Raw genomic sequence first — 17,140 nt, 5'->3', positions numbered from 1 at the left:
ATAACGGCTATCTATCTTTTTTTTTTTTTGCTAGGGGCTTTACGTTGCACCGACACAGATAGGTCTTATGGCGACGATGGAATAGGAAAGGCCTAGGAGTTGGAATGAAGCGGCCGTGGCCTTAATTAAGGTACAGCCCCAGCATTTGCCTGGTGTGAAAACGAGAAACCACGGAAAACCATCTTCAGGGCTGCCGATAGTGGGATTCGAACCTACTATCTCCCGGATGCAAGCTCACAGCCGCGCGCCTCTACGCGCACGGCCAACTCGCCCGGTGGCTATCTACCTAGGACCGACTAAGTTAAGATATCTATTGTCCAAATTCTTTTATATAACTGACATTTTGCAATTTACGCCTTCAGGTGCCTGACATAGCTAATAGAGCACGCTTGCATACTCAAAGAAGTTGCAAGCTTTCAGTGTTGAATATAACACCAGATATAGGAAAAATGGTCATTTTCATGCCAGTTAATTAATGAGTCGCTGTTCTGGCAAAAGGTCATATCTCACAATGGTTTACCGATCCATTATTTGCCTTAAGATTGGTCGTGCCTCCTAGCTACATATGGATATGCAGTCCATCAGAAAAAATGTCCTTGTGTTCATTTTTCCTATGCTGATGTGTAAAGGAAAATGAATCTTAAATACATAATTCTGTAGGAGTGCGTACATAAGTCGTGCAAACATACATTTATAGAGTGCGGTAGTTAAGGTTAATTTCCCTTTACACGTAAGCATAGGAAAATGAACACAATGGAAATTGTTCTGATGGACTGCATATCCATATTTGGCTCGGGGGCGTGACCAGTCTTAAGGAAAATAAAGGATACGAAGAGCATTGTGAGATTTGACCTTTTGCCCGAACAACGAAAAATTAATTTCTGCCAAAGTCCAACTTAAAATACCTAAAACATCCATGAAAAATGATTTGTGTGTAGTTAAAATGTTAGTTTTACGAGAGATTCCAAATTTAAATAGGATAAATATGAATGTAGGCTACTCGTGATACAAATACCAATCCCTTCGATTTCTAGAAGAGTGCGATGACTGTCTAATACAAGATAGTTTGTGCCGAGAGCTTTACACGTTCAACTGGTTAATAGAGAAAATAAATGGAGTGATAACTGTCCACAGACAACTAGGTCAAAGCAGTATTTAACGGTGATATAGTAAAATACTTCTGTCAGAAGGTTACAAATCTTTCCCAAGGCCATCTTCCCTCCTTCTGGACCTCTATAGAATTTATAGTTATTTATACTTAAAAAAAAATAGTAGCACAACTTGTGAAAACGAAAATTATGCACTCTAACCAACATGGATTTGTACATCAAAATGTAAACTTGCTTTTCGTATAATAATAATAATAATAATAATAATAATAATAATGTTATTGGTTTTACGTCCCACTAACTACTTTTACGGTTTTCGGAGACGCCGAGGTGCCGGAATTTAGTCCCGCAGGAGTTCTTTTACGTACCAGTAAATCTACCGACACGAGGCTGACGTATTTTAGCACCTTCAAATACCACCGGATTGAGCCAGGATCGAACCTGCCAAGTTGGGGTCAGAAGGCCAGCGCCTCAACCACCTGAGCCACTCAGCCCGGCACTTGCTTTTCGACTGTTTCAGAAATCATCACTGCGCGAGCAATACCGCGTTTCTGACAACACCCTTCCTATCAATTATGTTCCTTCAGACTGGTCACGCATCCCAGACACTTATGGATATGGAGTCCATCAGAACAATGTTCGTTGTGTTCATTTTCCTATGGTTGTGTGTAAAGGAAAATGAACCTTAAATGCATCGTGCAAGCAACTCGTTTGCTGAATGGTCAGCGTACTGGCCTTCGGTTCAGAGGGTGCCGGGTTCGATTCCCGGCGGGGTCGGGGATTTTAACCTTCATTGGTTAATTCCAATGGCCCGGGGAATGGGTGTCTGTGCTGTCCCCAACATCCCTGCAACTCACACACCACACATAACACAATCCTCCATCACAATAACATGCAGTTACCTACACATGGCAGATGCCGCCCACCCTCATCGGAGGGTCTGCCTTACAAGGGCTGCACTCGGCCAGAAATAGCCACACGAAATCATTATTATTATTATTATTATTATTATTATTATTATTATTATTATTATTATTATTATTATTATTATTATTATCGTGCAAGCATACACTCCGAGAGTGCTATATGTAAAAGTTCATTTTCCTTCAGATGTAAGCGTATAAAAATGAACACAACGAATATTGTTTCTATGGACTGCATATCCAAATGTAGCTGGGAGGTATGACAACTCTTAAGGAAAATATTTTTTTTAACAATGTGCTTTACGTCGCACCGACACTGATAGGTGTTTTTTTTTTTTGCTATTGTTTTACGTCGCACCGACACAGATAGGTGTTAGGGCGACGATGGGAGAGGAAGGGGCTAGAAGTGGGAAGAAAACGGCCGTCGCCTTAATTAGGGTACAGCCCCAGCATTTGCCTGGTGTGAAAATGGAAAAACACGGGAAACCATCTTCAGGGCTGCCGACAGTGGAGTTCGAACCCACTATCTCCCGAATACTGGTTACTGGCCGCACTTAAGAGACTGCAGCTGTAGAGCTCAGTAAATCATTGTTAGGAAGATCATTGTCAGTTTCGCGGTATTGTTCGCGCAGTGACGAAATATTTCTTTTACTGATTATAGGTTCTTTGTAAAGGACTGAAATAGCAGAGAAAAATCAAAACATTCTTTTTATGGAGTTTGGAGTATTGAAAGGTCCACAATTGTGGAAATTTAGTATTGTTATTAATTCTTGACTTTGCTCCTGGATTTATACATTTTCTTTTCAGTTTTACAGTAATGTGATTGTAATCATACCGAATTTTGAAGGGAATTAATGTCAATAAATGACAATATTATTTAGTAATAAATATCTTGGTAAGTCTCTATGGTGTAGTGGTTAGTCTGATTAGCTGCCACCCTCGGAGGCCCGGGTTCGATTCCCGGTTCTGCAACGAAATTTGAAAAGTGGTACGAGGGCTGGAACGGGGTTCACTCAGCCTCGGGAGATCAGCTGAGTAGAGGTGGTTTCGATTCCCACCTCGATCCTGGAAGTGGTTTTCCCTGGTTTTTCACTTCGCCTCCAGGCAAATGCCGGGATGGTACCTAACTTAAGGCCACGGCCGCTTCCTTCCCTCTTCCTTGTCTATCCCGTCCAATCTTCCCATCCCCCCGCAAGGCCCCTGTTCAGCATAGCAGGTGAGGCCGCCTGGGCGAGGTACTGGTCATCCTCGCCAGTTGTATCCCACGACCCAGAGTCTGAAACTCCAGGACACTGCCCTTGAGGCGGTAGAGGTGGGATCCCTCGCTGAGTCCGAGGGAAAAACCGACCCTGGAGGGTTAATAAATAAAGAAGAAGAAGAAATATCTGGAATTTTACATGTACGGTACCATAATATTAGTTCCATTACAAAATATACCGTATTATAGTAGTTGATGGTAAAAGCACTTCTTAAGAAATTTCATAATTCACAGCACAAGAAACAAGGTTCTAATTTTAAATGATGTTTAGAAAAAAATGCCCCATCAGTCTCTCAACCGTTAGCATTTCATCTCTGCAGTACTTGAAATATTATCATTCAAAAAGAAAGAAATGTCAACCATTCATTTCACTGTTACAAACGATAATCAAAACTAGGAAGGACTATTTTAATTAAAGATCTGTTCATTAGAAAGTAGGTAGAGACCGAAGTGCTTTTGGCGTGGCACCCAGAGGCACTGGTGGAGATGAGACAAGAGTCTGTACTGTATCAAGGCTTGCTACACAGTTGCAGAGCATTTCCCAAGCCCAGCCCGGTCTAGTCATCAACATGTCGTCCCTGTCTAGCTCGTATAAATATTGACACCATTAGTCAGTCAGGCACTCTCAAGTGATGGACAGCAGAGCTGCAACAACATGCTCCACAAGAAGTTTCTTAGCCTCTTCCCCACTGTTCTCATCACTTTCCCCAATGGTACTCCTTTGCTCGCAAAGACCCGTTAACAACCAAAAATGTCAATCCAAGTTAATTCAGTAAATAACATAGAACAATGGTCCTCACAGAAGTACAACAAGCCTGTTTTTGGAAATCTTTATGTTATGACTAAATCGAGGATATTTAGGCTTTAAAAGTTATTTTAGCCTTTCATAGAAATTTTATAACAAGTTTATCATTGATACTTATATAGACAAAATAATAAGGACAATTTGTATCAAAATATAATTTTAGTAATATTTTATTGCATTTAAAAAATGTATCCAGAGAGATATACAGTACAGCGATGCTGGTGTTCATTAACAAATAAAGGTCAACGGGAAAAAATCCAACTTAGTTATTTAGATTTACTTAAGATACTGGACTTGTCTTTGGCAGGCTTGATAGAAAACTCCTTATTAGTAATCTTGACCATAATGGCCGGTATTGAGAAAACTCTTTTTCCATCAGTAGTGAAATTAGCGTCTTCCCCAATCAACTGCCGTATCAGACACAGTTTTGAAGACATATTTTGGTATGTCGAATATGTTATTGAAAACTTCACACCCACAAGCTGAAAAAAAACTGAAAGAAATTTCAGTATACCGTACTCTTACTAGACGATAAGTAAAACGCTAGCCAGACCCGAAAAGTGGCATTTGCTTTTCAGTACCTTGTTGGCTGCGGCCAGGTTGATGGCCTATCCTACCCCATTATCTTTTCAGAGAATATAGCATTCCACTCCTTTGTATTCAGTCAGCAACCACCAAGAAGGTTGTGGACAGTTCTACAGCTTTCATATAACATACATCTGTGTGAAAATAATGACTGAAAGCTCCACATGTATTCAAGAAGGAATGAAAGAGATTTAGTTACGGATTTAGTAAAGGGCCGTTTCAGCCTCTTTTAGGTCCTAAAGTAAGGGGTAACAGGTAATTGTTCTGATAGACTGCCTATCCGTATGTGAGCGGGAGGCGTGGCCTGTCTTAAAGAACATAATGGATAGGAAGAGCACTAGCAGATACGCGGTATTGCTTCTTAAGCGACGATACAGTGCTTCGATAGAATATTATCCGATATATCTGGAATTTTGTGAAGTAGGTAATAATAGTTAATACCTCCGTTATCATTCCTCATATGGTGAAAACACATGGAGCGTAAAAGAATATAAATTATATCTTACACAATATTTATTACGTGCATTTCCTCGTCACAGTTCATATTATCGAAGAAATTTGACATCTCCAGTTTAGGGCCCCTTTCTTCTGTGAAGCCGTATAAAAATCAAATAATATAGACCTATAGCCCAGTGCACAACCCGACAATCCTTGAAGATGAATACCGAGTTTCGAAAAATTCTGTCCAGTAATTTCCCCGTGATGCCACAACAAGCAAACAAACACACAAAAAAACAGCCGAACAAGTGGCTGCGTGGTTTAGGTCACGAAGCTATCAGCTTGCATTAGGGAGACGGTGGGTTCGAAGGCCACTGTCGGCAACCCTGAAGCTGATTTTCCGTAGTTTCCCATTTTCACACCAGGCAAATGCCGGGGCTGTCTATTCCTTCTCACGCATAGCCTACGCCATCGTAGCCTTAAGACCTATAGGCTATGTACCGGTGAAACGTAACGAAAACTGTAAAAGAAAAGACGCCATAGACAGACAAAAAGTGGATGGAATAATTTTCGACTTTTCAGTACCTAATCCGATATGAAACCTGAGTATGTGGCAAAAATTTGAATTAAACAGACAAAATAATTATCTTATTTATGCAGAGGGTAAATTACTCCCTGCCAGTAAGGTAGTTCTGTAACTCAGGTATGTCTTTGTGAGGCTACATTAGTTTCGGGAAGTATAAAGCTCTAACGTTCTTCCTTGCAATGAAATAACAGTAGCTAATTTTTTTCAAACAAATCTTGTTCAAGAAGATTGCAATCAATCCTAAGTTATTTGTGTCTAAATCATTTCGCATTACTCATTACACTCGGCAACTATTCAGAGTTGTACATAAGAGTTGAACAAAAGAAAGAAAACTTTGTAAAATGAACCACTGTCCCAATAGAAGAGAGCAACACAATACATAGTGTTCCATCAAAGATAAATGAAGTATGAGACATTTCTAAATGCACTGCCCTCTTTGGAAAAAGAACTAACTATATTCGAGGAAAGTGCGGTTTGATAGTTTCCACTACGTAAAGATAATACTCAACAGTTTTGTTTTTTTTTTTGCTAGTTGCTTTACGTCGCACCGACACAGTTATGTCTTATGGCGACGATGGGACAAGGAAGGTCTAGGAGAGGGAAGGAAGCGGCCGTGGCTTAATTAAGGTACAGCCCCAGAATTTGCTTGATGTGAAAATGGGAAACCACGGAAAACCATCTTCAGGGCTGCCGACAGTGGGGTTCGAACCTACTACCTCCCGAATACTGGATACTGGCCGCACTTAAGCGACTGCAGCTATCGAGTTCGGTCTCAACAGGTTTACTTGACAGACCTATCTAATGTTATACGCAGGCCTTAATTGATGTGTTGGTGTTTCAGTTGGTTTGATTTTAGGATTGGAACATTATTATTAATGGTTTCGGCAAGTGTATGGATATTTTGTCCTAGTAATAGTGTCTCAGAGACTCATCCTTTGTTGAACACAATGTCGATGAACTACCTCATTCTAGGTCATAGTTTGTTGCCCAATGACTCGCAGTTTGGACGTAATAAGTGCGATATGAAGGAACAGTCAAGAATGTACATTCCTGGTGACTACAGCCATGCAATGAAAACGTGAAGGTGGTTGAAATGAAGCAAACATGTCTTTGTTCAAAGTAATTACAGTTGTTACATACGGATATAATCTTTCTTTCCTTTGCTGTTCAATGTATGCATGAATCTATTATTTTACTGGAATGTATAAAACGGCAGGGAGGGATTCACTTGGAAGGAAATGTAGTCAGCAGTTTGGCTATGCCATCGAGTGGTCTTAATGGCAAACAGGACCGAAAATCTTCAGTCGGATATTTTAGAGCTTGGAAAGATGTGCAGTTGGTATGATAATTATGAATATTAGGATCTCCAAGTCTAAAGTGATGTCTCTTGGGAAGAAATCTAAGGGGATTGAATGTAAGGGCGGGAATACAAACCTGGAACTGGAGGATCATTTCAAGTATTTAGTATGTGTATACCCTCAGGATGGTAACTTACTAAGTGAAATTTAATCAAGGTGCAGCAACGCTAATAGAGTGAGCTCGCATTTGCAATCAACGGTATTCTGCAATAAGGAAGTGAGTATTTGCACGAAAATATATTCCTAAAAGTCTGTTTTCGGACCGAATTTGCTGCACGGGACTGAAATCTGGGTGGACTCAGGATATTCATAAATGAGAAGTACCGAGAATAATCGCTGGTACAAGCAGGTGGGAACAATGGCTAGAGGGTATTCGGAATGAGAATATAAATACTATTTAGGAATAAAATCGATGGTCGAAAATGTACGCATAAACCGGCTTCAGTGATGGCATCATACGAGGTGAGTGAAAGAGGATAGGTTATGTGGGATAATAATGGAATCGGTCATGAAGGGTAAGTGGTATACAGGGAAATTTTAAATACATCACACTGTGTGAGTGCGTAAATATGACATTCAAACCTACATTCCCAGTAGTGCGAAACGGTAACTTTCACTTTCTTTTACATATTTATATGCATAGGAAGATGTTCGCAACAAAAATTGTTCTGATGGATTGAACACTAAAAGCCATATCAGTCTATAAGGAAGATGCAAAGATGTATGTTTGACCATCAGAACAATTTTCTTTGAGTTAATTTTCCTATGCTTACGTGTAAAGGGAAATTAACCTTACTGTACTTCACTGTAGGAATGTACGCTCGCATGACGTATTCACGCAGTCCTACTGTATAATGTTTTTAAGGTTCATTTTCCTTTACATGCCAACATAGCAAAATGTACACAGCGAAAATTGTTCTGATAGACTGCATATCCATATGTGGCTGGGAGGCTTGACTAACTTTAAGGAATGTAATGCATAGGGAGTGTATTATCAGACACACGGTTTTGGTCGCGCAATGAAGATATGTCCTACGCATTTGTTCGCCATTCAATTAATTTTAAAATTGATATTCTCAGTTTGTTCCAAACTTTGTTGTAGTAATTGACAAATATCTGCTGCAATCAGAACGACTTTTAGTCAAGATATGACTCGTAGTGAAGAAACAATACCTCGTATGTCACAATGTTCTTAATATCCATTATTTTCCTTAAGACTGGTCGTGCCTTCCAGACACATATGGATATGTAGTCTATCAGAACAATGTTCGTTGTGTTCATTTTCCTATGCTGGCATTTAAAGGAAAATGAGCCTTAAATACAGCACACACTATGATTTCGCAAATATGACATTCAAACCTACATTCCTAGCAGTGCGAATCGGTAATATTCATTTTCATTTACATACTGTATATTCACAGGAAAATGTACGCAACGAAAATTGATCTGATGGACTGCATATCCATATGTGGCTGGGAGGCGTGACCATACTTATGCAAAATAATGGATAAGAAGAGCATTGTGACATAAGTTACGAGATTTTGTTTCTTCAACGACGGACTACTATAGGCTACATTAAACAAAATTACGGAAGAAGAGGCTTACATTTCAAAACGACTGGTTGTTAGTAAAATGCATATTTATTAAACTTATAAATATACTGGTACGCATAACTTGGAAAAAACAGAAGGAAGTTTAGATTGAATATTATATAGCTTTAGTAGCTAGTTCCGATTCATTCTGTAAATTTTAAAATTAATTTGATGCGCACTTTCCAGTTCGAAATGGTAGCGTAGTTCACTTGCTTAGAAACCATTCACTTCCTCTGCCCAAGGTTATGGGGGTGGTTTCCCAGCTCAGACACTCGTCCTGAAGATTCCCAGACTTTTCATCCACCTCCGTTCTCTAATGGTTGGCGCTGTTAGCCGTAATTCTCGTGGGTCGGGTTCCATTCCCAGTAATATCAGAAACTTAAGACTGACAGGGGTCTGGTATGTTATTAAAAGGGTACTGTACTTGCTGCTCACCTCCAGTGGAAGTGTATTTGAAAATGTACAGTTGGTGGAATACGATTTCACAAGTTTACTTAGGACTGTTTACAGCTAAGAAGGTGATAAGGGCATTACAATATTTCAATCTGTGTTCATTCAATTCTCTTACGATACCGTACCCAAAAGATACAGCGGGACTTAATTTCCTGTCTTAACTCCACAACTTCATTCATCCACGGTCCAATTTCATCTTTCTCGTGCAACAACAAGGACGTTTAAACATCTCAGATGGAAGTTCAGTGCATTCTTCTTTGGATTACCGGAACACTTGAAGAAAAGGAAAACTACGATTATATTCCTACTGATGCTAGTAAATTAAATATTGACGAATGTTGACAAATTTAAAACAGCCTTAAATACACAAGTCTAAGTATGATTAACTACATGACTCGCTTTACATTACTCTAAAATTAGGATTTCAGGTCTGTATCTTCTAATTTTTCTTTGTTTCTTCTATTGTAGGCAATTGTTAAGAAGGAGATATTAGTATTAAGGTGGCATCGATGTCCACCCAGAGATTAAGTGGAGCAGGTGACCTTTATGTTATTTTTATTTCCATTGATTCACTTCCTTGGGGGTTACCCGATTGTAGATTGTTATTTCCACCATATCACTACCATCACCACTTGATTCATTTGTTCAAAAGTACCTTCATGATGTTATGGTCAGATAGGCAACAGGGTATCATAGCCTGACTACTTCGATCTAACGTCACAGGAATCTTCTAGGGACTCACTTTATGTATTTAGTCTTGGCAAGTACAGAAATCATTGATTCAAATATTGATAAGTGCATGCTATTACAATGTTGTTGAAACTAGAGACTGGTTAAGCATTCACAAATTGTTACCAACGCATTATTATAATTTTATATAATCATTTCATTGTTCACTTCTCGAGCATCCTTAAATTGGTGGAAAAGCCTTGGCTCAATTAGCGTCTCAGTCAAGAATTTAATAGGACTTTGCGTGATCTGGTAGGATGCTAGCGAGCCTCATGAGGACAATATCGGTGGCCAACCTGCTACCGAAGCAGACCAAAGATCAGGAAATAACCTGTCATCCAACTTTAAGTTAACTATAGATATCACTCCTATATGCACTTCCACACAGACCAGAATAGGATAGTTTGCCGGTTGATGTTTATACTCATTAAACTATAAAAGTAATTATTGGATATTTCTCTAGCCAGCAAAATAATCAACAACTAAATATTTCTCTCTCCCCTCATATCAGTATTGCCTTCTGAACTCCACTTGCTACTTACTGCATAACTAGTTTTATTCGTTTTTTATTGGTAGTTGTTTAACGTCGCACTAACACATCAAAGGTTTACGGCGACGGAAGAATGGGAAAGGGTACAGCCCCAACATTTGGATGGAGTGGAAATGGGAAAACATGGAAAACTATCTTAAGGATGCCGAAAGTGGGAATCGAACCATCGGTCTCCCGGATGCAAGCTCACTTCTGGGCGACCCTAACCTAACGGCCAAGTCGCTTGCTATAACTATTGTTACTAATGATATTACCCACTGAAACTTGCATTTCATAATGCGGTGATTAGTGTGATTAGCTGCCACACCGGAGGCCCGGGTTCGATTCCCAGCTCTGCTACGAAATTTGAAAAGTGGTATGAGGGCTGGAACGGGCTCCACTCAGCCCCGGGAGGTCAACTGAGTAGACGGGGAGGGGGGTTCGATTTCCTCCTCAGCCATCCTGGAAGTGGTTTTCCGTGGTTTCCACTTCTCCTACAGGCAAATGCCGGGATGGTACCTAACTTACCTTCCCTTTTCCTTGTCTATCTCTTCCAAAATTGCCGTCCACCACAAGGCCCCTGTTCAGTTGTATCCCCCGACCCAGAGTCTGAAGCTCCAGGACACTGCCCTTATGGCGGTGGAGGTGGGATCCTCGCTGAGTCCGAGGGAAAAGGAGAATAAGGATAAGAGGAGGATTGAATTCAAGCTTCATGTCCACTTTGAGAAGAAGTGACTTTTCTTCCAGTTCACCTCCAACACCAGCAGCTAATTTTGATTAAGAATGCAAGGAATTAGGCCTATTTTGTTCCTCAGAGATTGTTCGCTGTCAGCCTGCAGATTTATATGTTCTTAGACAGGAAATTTTACTGCGATCGGTCATGCTTGACGTGATCCCTAACAACGGCTCATTTAATAGGAAGCTGGTGAAGTCTGCCAGGTCATCCATGACCACACATTCCGGGCTGTTGTTGTAGGGCTGAACGAAACAATTTTGCTGTCTGAAGAGAAATCTTCCAATACAATGAAAGACAACATCTTAACTACTGATAATGTAATAAATAGTCCGGCTCAATGGATAAGTGGTTAGCATGTTGGCCTTTGGTCACAGGGGTTCCGGGTTCGATTCCCGGCAGGGTCGGGAATTTTAACAATAATTGGTTAATTTCGTTGACACGGAGGCTGGGTGTGTGTGTCGTCTTCATCATCATTTCATCCTCATCACGACGCGCAGGTTGCCTACGGCTTCAAATCAAAAGACCTGCATCTGCTGAGTCGAACTTGTCCTCGGACACTCCCGGCACTAAAAGCCATACGTCATTTCATTTCATTTCAATGTAATAAATGGAAATCACTAAGTGGTAAAATAAATTCTTCCTTCTCTCTTTGCTATATGAAGCCATAAATAAAAATGTTTAGTTGGATAATCTCGAGGATTTACTTCATTTCCGTGTGATAATGGCTAGTCAACTCTCATTACGTGTTGAATGTGTGTCTGGGTAAAAAAAATCATTTCTCTGATAATCGCAGCTAGTATTGTTGCGATAGGGGAACTGAGTAGTTTGAGAGACAGGATGTACTTGAAGACATGTTTAATTTGCTGTAGTTTTTACAGATGTACAATGCTGCCTAATAAATTCGAATATTTGGAAGAAATATTGAAGTGATTGAAGACCCTCCCGGAATAAGGATGTAACCAACAAATCTTTGAAAAGGGATTTTTCAGTGGAAATAGGTTGTATCATCACACCTCTGTGCTGTGGTGTGAACTTCCAGCTGGACAGTGCTTGTGTTACCGGGCGAGCTGGCCGTGCGCGTAGAGGCGCGCGGTTGTGAGCTTGCATCCGGGAGATAGTAGGTTCGAATCCCACTATCGGCAGCCCTGAAAATGGTTTTCCGTGGTTTCCCATTTTCACACCAGGCAAATGCTGGGGCTGTACCTTAATTAAGGCCACGGCCGCTTCCTTCCAACTCCTAGGCCTTTCCTATCCCATCGTCGCCATAAGACCTATCTGTGTCGGTGCGACGTAAAGCCCCTAGCAAAAAAAAAAAAAGTGCTTGTGTTGGTTCATCACCAGGTCTAATAAATCATTAAAAATGCCATAGACGAAGTCACTTCTATATTTTGAAATATTTTCTTGATAATTCTATTGTTATTGCTGTTCTTTTTAATTATAACATTAATATTATTTGTGTTCCAAGTGCATGTACACTATTTCTCTTCTATTATATATAAATGTAAGATATTCTTACAGATTATTTTCCATTGTATCCCTTCCAGTTCTTACATTATTTTTATAATCCTAAATTTTAACAGTAAAACATTGTTTTAATAGATGAACTGATTTTTACACTTGCATATGAAATTGGTATACAGGTATACCATCGAATGGACACCGAAATTATTTTTTCTTTATACTGAAAACATTACTGACTTGTTGGTTATATCCCTGTAACATGAATAGAGGGCACCGATGATGTTCACAATTAATGTCATCACAGCCAAAATTATCATCATCATAATCATCATATTTTATTGGTACCGGTAAGAAAATTATACCTTTTAAACCTAAAATCACTGGACTATTCCGTTGGTCCTGCATAAGCTATTTTAAGAGTCTTCAGAATTCTATTGCTAGCGCAATGCAAAATATGAATGTAGGCTATAGCACTGAGGCACTCTCGATTTGAATGTCACATACACATTGAAATTCCTGGACAACTCGAGCTTGAATTCCAAACTGTGACATTAACAACGCTCTAAAGCATTATTTTCAATATTCTACAAAATACTGCGATGTTTATCTTACGGCGTCTACCAACGAGGGAAAGACTGTTCGCTTGCATGCAGTGCAGCTCATTGGTGTTCATTTTTTAAATTTCGAACGGCAATGGAAGGGAATCCCATACTCGAATACTCCTCCACGGCTAGAGAACGGTACATGCGTTCCACATTTCTTCAACACCTGAGCATTAAAATACATTAACAGTGAGGAGTAAAACTAACTTTTACAGAAGCAAAATTACAAAGCAGTTCAGAATGAAATTATTCTGTCGACATAATATAATTTATTTCGTCTGCTAAGGAAAATTACTTTTTCACACAGTTTCTTGATATATACATTTACACGCCTATCGCATATAAAGATAAAATCCTACATGGGTAAGTAAAAAGATATAAAAATAATTGCTATTCGATTTTGTCACAAAACCGATAGTATTTCCATACTTGACATACCTCATAATCAGGCTGGTGAAACAAAAGCTTGAGTACAATCAACGTTATAAAGCAGCACGCAGAGATAGAGGATAAGGGGGGGGGGGAACTAATAACACAAGCCTACTTAACACACACCCCGCTCCAGTTAACCAAGCCCTCGGGATCATTGAGCTTCTCTCAGGCCAGATATTTTTAAAAGTCCTTTTACTAGGAACGTATTTAGAGAGCACTATGATTCCAAAAACTGTGGAATATATATGAGTGCATGATCTCTCCATCGCATTGCCCTAGAAACAAGAGTTTGCTGTCAAAACAAAGTAATTCCCTTGCAAATATTCGCAATAATTTCGCATGTCCCGCGCTTGCTCCATACCTATATAGACACTATACGCGATAAGCTCATACACATGCCACCCTCTCATGGTGGGGGAAGGAGTGAGGGAGAGAGGAAAGAGCTATATTCATAAAAATCCGTACAGTATAGCTGAAAATGACCTAATCCTTTCCTATCTGTGCGCATGACGCTTGAGGCAAGCAGGAGTCCAGCAATCGCACATTAATGTCAGACGAGCGCCAGAATTACGGCTCCCTCGTCGATTGCCGGCGAAAATTTGACGGTAGAAACCCACGCCTGGTATCTTCCATTCTCGGCGGCGGCAAGGGTTGGAGAGGGAGAAAAGGGTGGGGTGCGAGGAGTGTCAACCCTTGTTGAATTCATACAGTAGTCAGATACACGGAGAGCAGGCAAAACGGGATGAAATTCTATCTTGAAGGCTTGATCACAGGAACAGTAGGCTAGCAAGATAATCGTGGCACATACGTGCTCTTAGAAGGCTTAAAATGAAACGACTAGACAGTTTGCTTGCCTGCTTGCTGGTAACATATGTGACACTTTCATATTTTTGAATCTTCATCCACTTGCTAAATCCAAGATTACTTAAATCTCACTGATTTATTTCAGACTAAATGCGCTATGTATCAGGTAAGGATTTAAATAATCCTGTTTTGTAAAATTCCGACACCTTCTAATGTCAACTGATATTATTTCAGAGAAGTAATAAAATAGTGCCATCAACGAAACCGAGTCCGACTCGTTGGCTGAACGGTCAGAGTACTGGCCTTCGGTTCAGAGGGTCCCGGGTTCGATTCCCGGCCTGGTCGGGGATTTCAACCTTAAATGGTTAATTCCAATGGCACGGGGGCTGGGTGTACTTGTTGTCTTCATCATCATTTCATCCTCATCACGACGCACAGGTCGCCTACGGGCGTCAAATCAAAAAACCTGCACCTGGCGAGCCGAACCCGTCCTGGTATATCCCGGCACTAAAAGCCATACGACATTGCATTTTTTTTCAACGAAACCGAAATTAACCTCTTGCGAAATGTTTGACGTGTAACTTATATTGTTTGCTCTCGTACGATTATCCTTAAATCTTTCTTCGATTTAGTTGTATTGTACCTCTTAGTCAACTCTAGTTTTAGGGTAGCGAGCCTGCCTCTTACCCACAGGTCCCTGGTTGGATTCACGTCAGAGATTTTCAACTGGATCTGAGGGCTGGTTCGAGGCCCGTTCAGCCTACTTGATTACAGCTGAGGGGCTATCTGACTGTAAGGTATAATAATTTCGTGTGGCTATTTCTAGCCGAGTGCAGCCCTTGTAAGGTAGACCCTCCGATGAGGGTGGGTGGCATCTGCCATGTGTAGGTAACTGCGTGTTATGGTGGAGGATAGTGTTATGTGTGGTGTGTGAGTTGCAGGAATGTTGGGGACAGCACAAACACAAAACCCCCGGGCCATTGGAATTAACCAATTAAGGTTAAAATCCCCGACCCGGCCGGGAATCGAACCCGGGACCATCTGAACCGAAGGGCAGTACGCTGACCATTCAGCCAACGATTCGGACACGGTAAGGTAAGATGGCTGTCAAATTCTAGATATCCTAGAATGATGGCCGGAAGGATTCGTCACGCTGCTACTTGATCGGTCACTTAATTAAACAATGAATTATATTGAAATCCCACAACCTGTTTACCAGTCAATGACCGGGTCAGGGATGGGATGAATGAAGCTCCCAACTTGCGGCGAGGATATGAATTGTGCCGGCGGCCGAGCCTGTCGCGTAATGAACGATATTCCACAGTAAAAATCTAAAAATTATAGTAAAATGTAAGACATAGTATCCGATGCGTAATGTAAAATTAAAATAACATTCTTTCAAAAAGTCATAATTCTGTATTATAAAATAATATTAGAGCGCTTAGAATATATTGTCTATTTTCTGTAATGCACTTGTTCTACGTAAATTTAAATATGTTTGTGCTGTAACATAATCGCGTTTTAAGTTTTGTTTAAGTGACGTGAAGGTTTTTGAAGTAGGTGTAATTAAGAATTCTACGTAATAAATTTCAAAATAAATCCTATTTTGAATTAATTTCTCGCGATAGGGATAGGAAAGGTCTAGGAGTGGGAAGGAAGCGGCTGTAGTTTTAATTATGGTGCAGCCCCAGCATATTTCTGGTAGGAATGTGGGAAATCGCGGAAAACCATCTTCAATGGGGTTCGAACCTACTCTCTCCCGAAAGCAAGCTGGTAGCTACGTGGCACAAACCTCGCAGATACATGCTTTGGTTTTGACGGTGATTTTGTATGTTACTAAAAACTTACCTCAAATAACCCGAACTGTGGACTAATTACGCCAAGAATTAAGCAGGGAATACTGACTTCATATAACTATACAACGCCTGTCCCACATGCTCAAGTAAAGATACGCATGCAACTTTCTCTTCGAACAGTGCGTTACTACGGTCTGTTTTCGCACATGGAACCAAGGAATATAGAAACTTTTCTTTGTAAGGTGGGGAGTTGTGTGTTGTGAAGGTCATATGAAGTCTCTTTCAAAAACAGCGTGGTTGTGGTTGTGGTTCCTGTACGCCCTACTGGTGTGCTCGATATTGATGTATGCATGTACAGTATGTACATACATAACTGGGTTTATGGCTGGGAAAGGGGAAACAGGTATGGTACCATCCCGGCATTCGCCTGAAACTGAAATTGCAAGGGAAACCAATCCTAAGATGGCTGAGAGTTGAATTTTAACAAAGTTCTCTTCTATTTTGTGTGAGTGCTAAGTCCACTTCATTCCAGACAGTGAAGCAGGCCTCATTCTCAAAGTATCCAGGTAATGTAACTTCGTGTTCTCGTCCCGAGGTGATGAAACTCTTTTTAGGCACACCTGCAGTGGAGGTGTTTTGCATGCACATTTACAATCATATAGCCTTCCTGCCAGTCTTAAATTTCCGGCAATATTGGGAATTAAACCTAGGCCTCCGAGGACGGCATCTAATAGCGCTAACCGTTGTTCTACAGACGTAGGCACCTGCATAATCACGTCACTCCACCGAAATTAAAGCTGAATTGCTCGTGCTCTCCAGAAGTATAGCAACAGTGAAACCGATAACAAAACCAGTGGCTCAACAGTCCATTACTACCTTGGTCTGCTGAGATGGCTGTTGCCCAGTCAGAAGGCCTGCAGCTACTGGATTGTGCGTGGTCAGCC

The sequence above is a fragment of the Anabrus simplex genome, chromosome 2 (assembly GCF_040414725.1).
Source record: "Anabrus simplex isolate iqAnaSimp1 chromosome 2, ASM4041472v1, whole genome shotgun sequence".
Lineage (NCBI taxonomy): Eukaryota > Metazoa > Arthropoda > Insecta > Orthoptera > Tettigoniidae > Anabrus > Anabrus simplex.
The sequence above is the reverse complement of the archived record's forward strand: the minus strand, read 5'-3'. Positions refer to the sequence as shown.